Below are 14,050 nucleotides of genomic sequence, written 5' to 3'. Positions count from 1 at the left end.
TTTTTTATATGCATCATGTGCTGTTTGGGGACTATTTTTTTGAAGTGCCATCCTGTCTGACACTGCAGTGCCACTCCTAGATGGGCCAGGTGTTCGTGTCGGCCACTTGTGTCGCTTAGCTTAGTCACACAGCGACCTTGGTGCGCCTCTTTTTTTCTTTGCATCATGTGCTGTTTGGGGACAATTTTTTTGAAGGGCCATCCAGTCTGACACTGCAGTGCTACTCCTAGATGGGCCAGGTGTTCGTGTCGGCCACTTGTGTCGCTTAGCTTAGTCACACAGCGACCTTGGTGCGCCTCTTTTTTTCTTTGCATCATGTGCTGTTTGGGGACTATTTTTTTGAAGTGCCATCCTGTCTGACACTGCAGTGCCGCTCCTAGATGGGCCAGGTGTTCGTGTCAGCCACTTGTGTCGCTTAGCTTAGTCACACAGCGACCTTGGTGCGCCTCTTTTTTTCTTTGCATCATGTGCTGTTTGGGGACAATTTTTTTGAAGTGCCATCCTGTCTGACACTGCAGTGCCACTCCTAGATGGGCCAGGTGTTTGTGTCGGCCACTTGTGTCACTTAGCTTAGTCACACAGCGACCTTGGTGCGCCTCTTTTTTTCTTTGCATCATGTGCTGTTTGGGGACTATTTTTTTGAAGTGCCATCCTGCCTGACACTGCAGTGCCACTCCTAGATGGGCCAGGTGTTTGTGTCGGCCACTTGTGTCGCTTATCTTAGTCACACAGCGACCTTGGTGCGCCTCTTTTTTTCTTTGCATCATGTGCTGTTTGGGGACAATTTTTTTTAAGTGCCATCCTGTCTGACACTGCAGTGCCACTCCTAGATGGGCCAGGTGTTCGTGTCGGCCACTTGTGTCGCTTAGCTTAGTCACACAGCGACCTTGGTGCGCCTCTTTTTTTCTTTGCATCATGTGCTGTTTGTGGACTATTTTTTTGAAGTGCCATCCTGCCTGACACTGCAGTGTCACTCCTAGATGGGCCAGGTGTTTGTGTCGGCCACTTGTGTCGCTTAGCTTAGCCATCCAGCGACCTCGGTGTAAATTTTAGGACTAAAAATAATATTGTGAGGTGTGAGGTGTTCAGAATAGACTGGAAATGAGTGGAAATTATGGTTATTGTGGTTAATAATACTATGGGATCAAAATGACCCCCAAATTCTATGATTTAAGCTGTTTTTTAGGGTTTTTTGAAAAAAACACCCGAATCCAAAACACACCCGAATCCGACAAAAAAATTTTGGTGAGGTTTTGCCAAAACGCGTCCGAATCCAAAACACGGCCGCGGAACCGAATCCAAAACCAAAACACAAAACCCGAAAAATGACCGGTGCACATCACTAATATTGTGTCAATAGTTATATAGAGCATTCAATTAATTGTTTCTTAAATATTGTACAGACAGACAGACAGACAGACAGAGAGATAGATAAAAAAGGGGGGGATTTGAGGACTGCGCTTGTTCGTCTCACTTGATCAGTAAAAGCTGCTATGGAGAAGAGGCTTTCCACTAGCCTCTTAAAATCTACACCAAAAAGTAAAATAAAGTATCTCCCAGCGCTTATGTTTCTCAAGTGTATCAATATATTTCCTACTGTAGTAATCAAAGTATGCAAATATATAAATAAATACAATAAAAATGTTTTTATAAAAAATATATTTTCTTTATTCAAAATATAGTGTTTACAACACATAAAAAGGGGAATTTTATCTACCACTACTGTTCAATTAAAATCAATATAATTGTGACCCTAATACCGGTATACTTTAGACATAAAACAAACCAACATAAAACATGTACTAATGGTGCTTATTTCAGCGGCTTACTTAAAAAAGTCCACAGTTACAATTTCCAAGCATATTTTCATTCCTAGCTGGAGAATTGAATTTTTACTGGGGAAATATAAAATCTGTGTTTCCAGAAAGAAGGCTGTGCCCAACTGGATCAAATGGCTCTGCTCACCGCAGCAGTTAGTCCTTAACTCACATCAGTATCTTTCTATGGTTAAATCAGCATTCTTAGCCGGGAATGTATCATGTGTAGACTTACTTAAATGCCACGGGTCCAGAAAGGTATTGAATGCCACAGGTCCAGAAATGTGCGAGTGTCTGCCGGCAGACAGTTGTTGGTGCCTCTGCGATCAACTAGTTTCGCCTGTCTAAGCAGGCTTCCTCAGGATAGCCGAGTGCACCTCCTACCCCGCACTTTAAACTCTCCCTGGCATTCGTTGCTATGGCGACCGGGATCTCTCCGCCCATCATCAGGTTCCACTGTACACAGCTCAGCATTGTGTTGCTGTGGTAACCGGTATCCACTCGTCGCGTCGCGTCACTTCCGCTTCCTTTCTTCGGCGTTCGTTGTCATGGTAGCCTGGATTCTCTTTGTATGTTATTATTTCCCTGCGTCACGTCACTTTCGGTTTGGTAGCTCCGCCCATAGGGAACTCCACTACCTTCCGTTCAGCATTCAGTTGCCATGGAGACTAGGATCTCCTTATCGCATCACTTCCTGATTTTCTTTGATGCGTAGTTCTTTCTGCTCCCAGCATTTTTATTTATTTAAAAGGATATATAAGAGACATCTCTTGCTGGCCACTTTTATCTAGTGGATTGTCAGTGTCCTTTAATTATGTTGTGGCAATGACTTCTGTTATTACATTTAGATGGTCTCATAGTAGATGGAGAAACATTCTAATATATATATACAGTTCCTTCTTTGATCTGTAGTCCCCATCTTATACTGTATAATTATTCTTCTGTTTTCCTCCTCAAATTTGTCGTGTTTTAAACACATCCATCATTATCACATACAATTGACATACATAAAACAGTGCCTACGGGTAGAGTTAAACATACATAACTACCACCCCATCCCCATTATATCTAATCTTATACTATTATATCCTATTCTTTTAGAAACGGATAGAGTTCCCAATCTATGTTTAATCCCTTAGGTATAAGCGTCCCTAGTTCAAAAATAGTTCTTGCCTCTTCCTTAAGGAATGCACTATCCCAATCCCCCCCTCTCCATGATTTCTGTATTAGTTTAATACCAATAAATTCCAGGGCTGCAGGATTGCTGTCATGGACTTTAAGGAAGTGTTCTGGAATACTATGATTGTCCTTCTTAGTCCTGATATTATTTAGATGCTCATTAATTCGAATTTGAAGGCACCAATAGGTCTTCCCTACATATTGAAGCCCGCAGGGGCAGGTGATCAAATAAATCACCCCCTTCGAATTGCAGGTGATTTTATCCTTTATTTTATATTCTTTTCCTGTACTGTTTGATTTGTATTTCACTATTGGTTTCGTTGATACATTTTTCGTTTTTCTGCAAACCACGCAATTGTTACACCTGTAGAATCCCGGCTCCATGTCTTTTAGCCATGCTGTTTTTCTCCTATCGTTCTTACAGTAGCTCCTCACTAGACTGTTTTTTAGGGTAGGTGCCCTCCTATAAACAATTCTAGGTTTCTCCGGTAAAATATCTTTAAGCTCTTCATCTGCAGTAAGGATGTGCCAATGTTTGTATAGACTTTCTTCTAGAAGTCTACGCTGACTCGAGAATCCCGTCAGGAACAACACATCATCTTTTTTCCTCTCATTCTTACTTTTATACCGAAGGAGATCAGTCCTGTTCATCTTATCCACTTCATCCTTATTTATCTTCAATTCATTCTTTCTGAAGTTCTTCTCTCCAAATTTATTCATAAGATCCAATGCTTGTATCTTGTAGTCTGCTTTCTTAGAGCAATTCCTCCGTATTCGTCTTATCTGGCCTTTGGGGACATTGGCCAACCACTTCGGATGATGGTTGCTCTTGAAGTCTAAATAACTATTGCAGTCCACTTCCTTATTATACGTTCTTGTTTCAATCTGATTATTCTCAATGAAGATGGTTAAATCTAGAAAGTTTATGCTGGTATCACTGATCTTACTTGTAAATTCCAGGTTATATCCATTTTTATTTATCTATCTGATGAATTGTTCCAGATCTTCTTTCGTCCCATTCCAGATGATGAACACATCATCTATAAATCTTGCCCACAAAATCAAGTTGGGGAGGTATTCATTGTTTGTCCAGATAAATTCATTTTCCCACTGGGCAAGGAAGAGATTGGCATAAGAAGGCGCGAAGTTCGTACCCATAGCTGTTCCCTGGGTTTGCCTATAGTATTTGCCCCCATACCAGAAAAAATTATGCTCTAGTGAACATTTTCTATTCCTTGGTCATGTCGAATTGAGGTATAGAGGGATTTAACATCACATGTTGCCAATAAATAGCCTTCTTTCCATTCTATCCTGCTCAACATATCCAGAATCTGTATCGTGTCTTTGATGTAACTCTGTTGTGTATTCACTAGTTTCTTAAAAAAGACATCAATGTAACATGATAAATGCGACGTTAGTGACTGGATTCCTGCCACTATTGGCCTTCCTGGGGGGGTATTCAGGTCCTTATGGATTTTTGGTAGTTGGTAAAATAATGCCACTTTTGGATGTTCCGGGTATACATATTTAAATTCGTCTTTCGTAAGTATTCCCTTTCTTAATGCATCCTTTAGGATCCTTTCCAGGTCCTTCTTATATTCTTCCATGGGATTTTCTTGTAGTTGCTGGTATGTGCTGGTATCTTGCAATAATCTTAAACATTCCTTATCATAGTTCCCTTTATCCATAATTGTAATCCCCCCCCCTTTATCTGCTTGTTTGATCACAATCTCTTCATTTTGTTTGAGACTCTTCAGTGCTTTTTTCTCCCTCACACTTAGATTCCATTTCCTCATTCCTTCCACCTTCTCAGGGATCCTTTTTATATCTTCTTCCACTAATTTCTGAAAGGTGCTTAGTAAATGGCCTTTTAATTGTGCAGGATAAAAGGTGGATTTCCTTTTTAGACCTGAATGTTCGTATGATTCTGACTCAATTTCTTTCTTCATATTTGTTCCTCCTTTATTTCTTTTAAAGATTTTTTTCAGTGTAATTGTCCTAATGAATTTTTGGAGATCTATCATTGTATCGAATTTATTAAGAATATTTGTTGGAGCAAATTTGAGTCCTTTCTCCAGGACTTCCATTTCAGAGGGGGTCAATTCATAATTGCTTATGTTGAATATCCCCTTCGTGCCGCTTTTTTGTTGTTGTTCTTCTTTTGTTTTTTCTTTTGCCCTGTTTTTTGCTCCGCCTCACTTTCCCCGTTTGTTGATGATGAGCTTCTTTTTCGTCTTCTTCTTCTTTTTGTTGTTGAATCTGGGGATTTTTTTGGGATGGCTCCAAGATTCTGTGAGGGATTGTTTCTCTGCGCCAATTCTAAAAAAGCATCCAAATATGCTTCTGTATCTTCTAACTCCACCTCCTCTTCTTCTTGTCGTTCCTGATTCCCCAGTCTATTGCCCTTTCTTCCCCTATTCTCCAGACGTTCCATGAGGGTTCGGGCTGAGAGGTCCAGGATCTTCTGGTGGTCTTCTCTTCCATTATTGAAACTTCTAATAAGAGTTTCCATGGTGGGATAATCTTCTTTCCTCGACTTTCTTTCTTGATCCTTTCTTTTCATTCCTTCTAAGTCCGCCTCTTGTTGTCGTTTACTCTTCATCCGTTGTTGATTCTCTCGTTCCCTTACATCAGTGTTTCTCTGTGTCAATCTCCACCCTTGGGATATATCCCTGGGGTGTCTATATTCTCCCATCTGTCTTTCATTCTGCCTTCTCCATGTATCTCCACTGTTCATCCCTCTGATGTTTTCTGTATCATATACTCTTCTTGTATATTGTTCTGTGAAGTTCTGTGGTCGAGTTCGATGGTAGTTTTTCTCACCTCTGGATGGCTCTTCATACCGCCTTTGGTCTTCAAGGTACGGTCTTCTTCTTTCCTCCCTTCCCATCTGGGTTTTTTTTCCTACTTTCCAATTCCTAATGTCTCCTTTATAATCCTCATGGTCTCTGGCAAATTTCCTCTTCTTCTGTTCTATTATATCCTGTTCAGTTTTCTGTAGTCTAATATTCATAAGATTTTCTAGATTCTTAAAGTCCGCTAGTTGTTCCATTGATTTAAATTTCCTTCTTATATCCTTAATTTCCCCCTCTATGTTTTTAATACTTTCTTCTCTATCTGCAATAATTAATTTCATCAGATTTACTGAACAGGTATCGAGGGTATCATCCCACTTTCTTATAAAATCCTATTTTTTTGATAGAAATGATGGGGCTTTTATTATCCTAAGACCTCTCAGGATCATTTGTTTTTCAATATACTTAGCTAAAGTGGTACTCTCCCACCATTGTTTGATCTCCTGTATTTCCAATTTTTCTAATCTAGTGTATAGACTACAAAAAGTATCTTCTGTTGCCTCTATATTAATTACTGGGTGCATTCCTGCTGTAGGTATAAGTTCATTGAGAACCCTAATCCGTTCTTCTTTACTCAATGCCATCTTCTTACAAACTAGCTGCTGTCCTCGTGTGTGGATATAAATACGTTAAACAAAAAAGGGGGGGATTTAAGGACTGCGCTTGTTCGTCTCACTTGATCAGTAAAAGCTGCTATGGAGAAGAGGCTTTCCACTAGCCTCTTAAAATCTACACCAAAAAGTAAAATAAAGTATCTCCCAGCGCTTATGTTTCTCAAGTGTATCAATATATTTCCTACTGTAGTAATCAAAGTATTAGTATTAGTATTAGAGGGATGAACAGTGGAGATACATGGAGAAGGCAGAATAAAAGACAGATGGGAGAATATAGACACTCCAGGGATACATCCCAAGGGTGGAGATTGACACAGAGAAATACTGATGTAAGGGAAAGAGAGAATCAACAACGGATGAAGAGTAAACGACAACAAGAGGCGTACTTAGAAGGAATGAAAAGAAAGGATCAAGAAAGAAAGTCGAGGAAAGAAGAATATCCCACCACGGAAACTCTTATTAGAAGTTTCAATAATGGAAGAGAAGACCACTAGAAGATCCTGGACCTCTCAGCCCGAACCCTCATGGAACGTCTGGAGAATAGGGGAAGAAAGGGCAATAGACTGGGGAATCAGGAACGACAAGAAGAAGAGGAGGTGGAGTTAGAAGATACAGAAGCATATTTGGATGCTTTTTTAGAATTGGCGCAGAGAAACAATCCCTCACAGAATCTTGGAGCCATCCCAAAAAAATCCCCAGATTCAACAACAAAAAGAAGAAGAAGACGAAAAAGAAGCTCATCATCAACAAACGGGGAAAGCGAGGCGGAGCAAAAAACAGGGCAAAAGAAAAAACAAAAGAAGAACAACAACACAAAAGCTGCACGAAGGGGATATTCAACGTAAGCAATTATGAATTGACCCCCTCTGAAGTGAAAGTCCTGGAGAAAGGACTCAAATTTGCTCCAACAAATATTCTTAATAAATTCGATACAATGATAGATCTCCAAAAATTCATTAGGACAATTACACTGAAAAAATTCTTTAAAAGAAATAAAGGAGGAACAAATATGGAGAAAGAAATTGAGTCAGAATCATATGAACATTCAGGTCTAAAAAGGAAATCCACCTTTAACCCTGCTGAATTAAAAGGCCATTTACTAAGCACCTTTCAGAAATTAGTGGAAGAAGATATAAAAAGGATCCCTGAGAAGGTGGAAGGAATGAGGAAATGGAATCTAAGTGTGAGGGAGAAAAAAGCACTGAAGAGTCTCAAACAAAATGAAGAGATTGTGATCAAACAAGCAGATAAAGGGGGGGGGATTACAATTATGGATAAAGGGAACTATGATAAGGAATGTTTAAGATTATTGCAAGATACCAGCACATACCAGCAACTACAAGAAATCCCATGGAAGAATATAAGAAGGACCTGGAAAGGATCCTAAAGGATGCATTAAGAAAGGGAATACTTATGAAAGACGAATTTAAATATGTATACCCGGAACATCCAAAAGTGGCATTATTTTACCAACTACCAAAAATCCATAAGGACCTGAATACCCCCCCAGGAAGGCCAATAGTGGCAGGAATCCAGTCACTAATGTCGCATTTATCATGTTACATTGATGTCTTTTTGAAGAAACTAGTGAATACACAACAGAGTTACATCAAAGACACAATACAAATTCTGGATATGTTGAGCAGGATAGAATGGAAAGAAGGCTATTTATTGGCAACATGTGATGTTAAATCACTCTATACCTCAATTCGACATGACCAAGGAATAGAAAATGTTCAGAAGATTCTCATAAAGGAGTCAAAAATGAAGGGAGATCAAATTGAGTTCATACTGGAAGGGATAAGATTCACACTAGAGCATAATTTTTTCTGGTATGTGGGCAAATACTATAGGCAAACCCAGGGAACAGCTATGGGTACGAACTTTGCGCCTTCTTATGCCAATCTCTTCCTTGCCCAGTGGGAAAATGAATTTATCTGGACAAACAATGAATACCTCCCCAACTTGATTTTGTGGGCAAGATTTATAGATGATGTGTTCATCATCTGGAATGGGACGAAAGAAGATCTGGAACAATTCATCAGAAAGATAAATAAAAATGGATATAACCTGGAATTTACAAGTGAGATCAGTGATACCAGCATAAACTTTCTAGATTTAACCATCTTCATTGAGAATAATCAGATTGAAACAAGAACGTATAATAAGGAAGTGGACTGCAATAGTTATTTAGACTTCAAGAGCAACCATCATCCGAAGTGGTTGGCCAATGTCCCCAAAGGCCAGATAAGACGAATACGGAGGAATTGCTTTAAGAAAGCAGACTACGAGATACAAGCATTGGATCTTATGAATAAATTTGGAGAGAAGAACTTCAGAAAGAATGAATTGAAGATAAATAAGGATGAAGTGGATAAGATGAACAGGACTGATCTCCTTCGGTATAAAAGTAAGAATGAGAGGAAAAAAGATGATGTGTTGTTTCTGACGGGATTCTCGAGTCAGCGTAGACTTCTAGAAGAAAGTCTATACAAACATTGGCACATCCTTACTGCAGATGAAGAGCTTAAAGATATTTTACCAGAGAAACCTAGAATTGTTTATAGGAGGGCACCTACCCTAAAAAACAGTCTAGTGAGGAGCTACTGTAAGAACGATAGGAGAAAAACAGCATTGCTAAAAGGCATGGAGCCGGGATTCTACAGGTGTAACAATTGCGTGGTTTGCAGAAAAACGAAAAATGTATCAACGAAACCAATAGTGAAATACAAATCAAACAGTACAGGAAAAGAATATAAAATAAAGGATAAAATCACCTGCAATTCGAAGGGGGTGATTTATTTGATCACCTCCCCCTGCGGGCTTCAATATGTAGGGAAGACCTATCGGTGCCTTCAAATTCGAATTAATGAGCATCTAAATAATATCAGGACTAAGGAGGACAATCATAGTATTCCAGAACACTTCCTTAAAGTCCATGACAGCAATCCTGCAGCCCTGGAATTTATTGGTATTAAACTAATACAGAAATCATGGAGAGGGGGGATTGGGATAGTGCACTCCTTAAGGAAGAGGCAAGAACTATTTTTGAACTAGGGACGCTTATACCTAAGGGATTAAACATAGATTGGGAACTCTATCCGTTTCTAAAAGAATAGTATATAATAGTATAAGATTAGATATAATGGGGATGGGGTGGTAGTTATGTATGTTTAACTCTACCCGCAGGCACTGTTTTATGTATGTCAATTGTATGTGATAATGATGGATGTGTTTAAAACACGACAAATTTGAGGAGGAAAACAGAAGAATAATAATACAGTATAAGAAAATGGTTCGGGACTACAGATCAAAGAAGGAACTGTATATATATATTAGAATGTTTCTCCATCTACTATGAGACCATCTAAATGTAATAACAGAAGTCATTGCCACAACATAATTAAAGGACACTGACAATCCACTAGATAAAAGTGGCCAGCAAGAGATGTCTCTTATATATCCTTTTAAATAAATAAAAATGCTGGGAGCAGAAAGAACTACAGCATCAAAGAAAATCAGGAAGTGATGCGATAAGGAGATCCTAGTCTCCATGGCAACTGAATGCTGAACGGAAGGTAGTGGAGTTCCCTATGGGCGGAGCTACCAAACCGAAAGTGACGTGACGCAGGGAAATAATAACATACAAAGAGAATCCAGGCTACCATGACAACGAACGCCGAAGAAAGGAAGCGGAAGTGACGCGACGAGTGGATCCCGGTTACCACAGCAACACAATGCTGAGCTGTGTACAGTGGAACCTGATGATGGGCGGAGAGATCCTGGTCGCCATAGCAACGAATGCCAGGGAGAGTTTAAAGTGCGGGGTAGGAGGTGCACTCGGCTATCCTGAGGAAGCCTGCTTAGACAGGCGAAACTAGTTGATCGCAGAGGCACCAACAACTGTCTGCCGGCAGACACTCGCACATTTCTGGACCTGTGGCATTCAATACCTTTCTGAACCTTTGGCATTTAAGTAAGTCTACACATGACACATTCCCGGCTAAGAATGCTGATTTAACCATAGAAAGATACTGATGTGAGTTAAGGACTAACTGCTGCGGTGAGCAGAGCCATTTGATCCAGTTGGGCACAGCCTTCTTTCTGGAAACACAGATTTTATATTTCCCCAGTAAAAATTCAATTCTCCAGCTAGGAATGAAAATATGCTTGGAAATTGTAACTGTGGACTTTTTTAAGTAAGCCGCTGAAATAAGCACCATTAGTACATGTTTTATGTTGGTTTGTTTTTTTGTCTAAAGTATACCGGTATTAGGGTCACAATTATATTGATTTTAATTGAACAGTAGTGGTAGATAAAATTCCCCTTTTTATGTGTTGTAAACACTATATTTTGAATAAAGAAAATATAATTTTTATAAAAACATTTTTATTGTATTTATTTATATATTTGCATACTTTGATTACTACAGTAGGAAATATATTGATACACTTGAGAGAGACAGACAGACAGACAGACAGACTGACACACAGAGAGATAGATAATCAGAGAGATAGACAGATAGATAGATAGATAGATAGATAGATAGATAGATAGATAGATAGTTAGATAGATAGATAGATATTTTATTGCTCTCAGTATACTACACTGTGCTGCACTTTCAGATGGATTACTGTGGCAGCTCCCAGTGTGTACGTAGAAATTGGAAATTTCAATTTTCAATTTTTTGGGGTAGTGGAATGGAGTTGTTTAATTTTCATGATCATTTACTTTAGACCAGAGGTTCTCAAACTCGGTCCTCGGGGGCCCACACAGGGCATGTTTTGCAGGTCTCCTCACAGAATCGCAAGTGAAATAATTAGCTCCACCTGTGGACCTTTTAAAATGTGTCAGTGAGTAATTAATACACCTGTGCATCTGCTGGGTTACCTGCAAAACATGCACTGTGCGGGCCCCCGAGGACCGAGTTTGAGAACCTCTGCTTTAGACGGTTATAATTAACATTTGTATTTTATATTTTAATCTAAATGTAATCCTTAATGAAAAAAGTAAACAAACATATTTGGTATGTAAAATAATATTAACGTATTGTTTTCTGTTTAATTCTAGATCTAGAACTCTGATTTGCCAAGAATGTGCCTTGAAATCGGACGTCTATACCATGATGATATGAGTTGCTGTTTTCATCTTTTTCTTTATGTTGAACATTCCATAGTCATGTGAATAAAACATTTTTAACACATTGCCCAGGGCCGAAGAAATTTAACTATTTATTTAAATACATTGTATATAATATTTACTAATAATATACTAAATATATGTAATAACCACTTGCAGAGTCCGTTTTTTTTTTTTTATTATTTTATTTCTTTTGAAGTTTATGATTTTCCTTTGTATTTAAATATGTTGCTCAGGCTCGAACATTTTGATTTGCACTAACGTGAAACTATATATATATATATATATATATATATATAGCTATAATTATATGAATATTTTGGAGAAAGCATTAAGGGAGACGTTTTATTGTCAGATGAATCTATCTGGTGTTGTATAATAAAGCTTTTGCAGATCACAACAATTGCACAATGTATTAGCATTTATGGAACATCTGAAATAAAGTTAAGATACATGACTGGAAGACTGCAATGCAGTTTATATGGAATAAATAATATATATGAATGTCTAATTGTTTTACTTATAAAACCAATGAGTACCTACAGTATTTTAAGCAACCAGATATTATAGATTCCTGTACCTGATGGCATAAATCCGACATTGTCTATTGGAGCAGTAATGTTACATCATTTTTCTATACATCTTATTGCATTGTATCTACTGTGTAATAATCAAATAATCAAAATAACTTTATTTATTTCTTTTAAACTCTAGTGATTCAAGCTTTATAAAAGTCTAGAGGAATCTAGGGGAATGGGAACTTAAACATCCCACTATTTCTCTGGATTTTGGAGGCAAGACACATGAGGGCCAAACTCAGTGCAAGTGAAAAAATTAAAATTACATATACACAACAAAATTAAATTATGTAAGTAGTTCTGTTTATATATGGTCCCAACCACATATTCCTCTGCTACTGGTTCTTTGGTTAATGGACCAATGTAGACATTCCATGATCAGATTGGTTTCTGGTTCTTCCTAGGGCAGTACTATGTTTGATCTTAACTCTGTGGAATAAAAATGTGCAAAACTATTTTCATAGCTTCCCCGCACTCTCCAAATAGTAATGTTCCTTGTGTTTCCTGGCATTTGGAGCTATTAGGCCCAAAGGGGCAAATGTTTTCATGTCTTTCTTCATAACAAGGCTGGATGGTGGGAATGTTTTTTCCTTAAGCTCTGAAGAAGCTACTCATGGGTTCCTGGTCCTTTTCTATTCCGTACTAAGATAGACCTTCTGAATTATATAATACCTCAAAAACAAAACAACTTATGCCACCCAAAAAAACTTAATGACACAGCAAAAATATGAAATGAAACTAACTGAATATCTAAGTGCTTTATAAAGCCCTCGCCTTTCAGACAGAATTTGTAACAATAAATATTACAGAGAAAAACTATTCATTACACATTTTACAATATAGGTTTGACCACTACTATATAAAATGTGCTAATACCTCACAATAGCTTAGTTCTACAAACAGAAGACTTTATTACGTACCAATTTTGATATAACATGTTTTGGTTGGTTCGTTGTTGAGCTAGGGCACTATTATGGGGAATAAAATTAATAACTGCTGTGGAGAGGTGTCTCTTAAGAATCACTAGGACAGGGGCCCCTTCAATATTTTACTATGGGGCCCTCAAAGTTCTGGTTATGCCCCTGAATGCAACATATGTTTTCCTTCAAAATCTAGCTTTGTCAGCTCTGTTTTGGAAGACTCCACTACTGAAGAGATATAGGGGTATATTTACTAAAATTTGTGATTTCCCGACTGAGGTTAAAGTTCAATCACGAATGACATCGAAAGTGTAAAGATGCAACTTTTTGAATTTATTACGACTAATTTACTAAGCTTTCGTATTATGCATTTTCGTATTTACCGATGTCGATGTCATTCGTTTTTTTTTGCAGTGTTTTACGTGAGAGACTTGTAAAACACTGCCGACTTTAATACAATGAATCTCGGCCGGATCTGAGAGATCCGTGCTGGGCTTCATTGTGCTCCTTTATAAAAATAGAAATCAGTGTTAAAATAAAATAAAAAAATTGCGTGGGGTCCCCCCTCCTAAGCCAAACCAGCCTCGGGCTCTTTGAGCTGGTCCTGGTTGAAAAAATATGGGGAAAAAAATGATAGGGGTTCCCCCATATTTAAACAACCAGCACCGGGCTCTGCGCCTGGTCCTGGTTCCAAAAATATGGGGGACAAAAAGCGTAGGGGTCCCCCGTATTTCTGAAACCAGCACTGGGCTCCACTAGCCAGATACATAATGCCACAGCCGGGGGACACTTTTATCTAGGTCCCTGCGGCCCTGGCATTACATAACCAACTAGTCACCCCTGGCCGGGGTACCCTGGAGGAGTGGGGACCCCTTCAATCAAGAGGTCCCCCCCCTCCAGCCACCCAAGGACCAGGGGTGAAGCCCGAGGCTGTCCCCCCTATCCAA

At 38.8% G+C, this 14,050-nt stretch overlaps 1 protein-coding gene across 1 annotated transcript in view; it reads left to right on the top strand.

The window, feature by feature from the left end:
* ALKAL1 (ALK and LTK ligand 1) overlaps positions 1–11,758 on the top strand; it is a 170,286-nt gene extending 158,528 nt beyond the window's left edge. The window contains exon 6 of the mRNA XM_063923714.1: positions 11,537–11,758. The gene's annotated coding sequence lies outside the window, so the exon portion shown is untranslated. The remainder of the gene's footprint in view (positions 1–11,536) is intronic.
* Positions 11,759–14,050: the final 2,292 nt, after the last annotated feature.

This window comes from Pseudophryne corroboree, chromosome 5 (genome assembly GCF_028390025.1).
Source record: "Pseudophryne corroboree isolate aPseCor3 chromosome 5, aPseCor3.hap2, whole genome shotgun sequence".
NCBI lineage: Eukaryota > Metazoa > Chordata > Amphibia > Anura > Myobatrachidae > Pseudophryne > Pseudophryne corroboree.
Note: the sequence above shows the minus strand (reverse complement) of the source record. Positions and strands in the feature narration are given on the sequence as shown.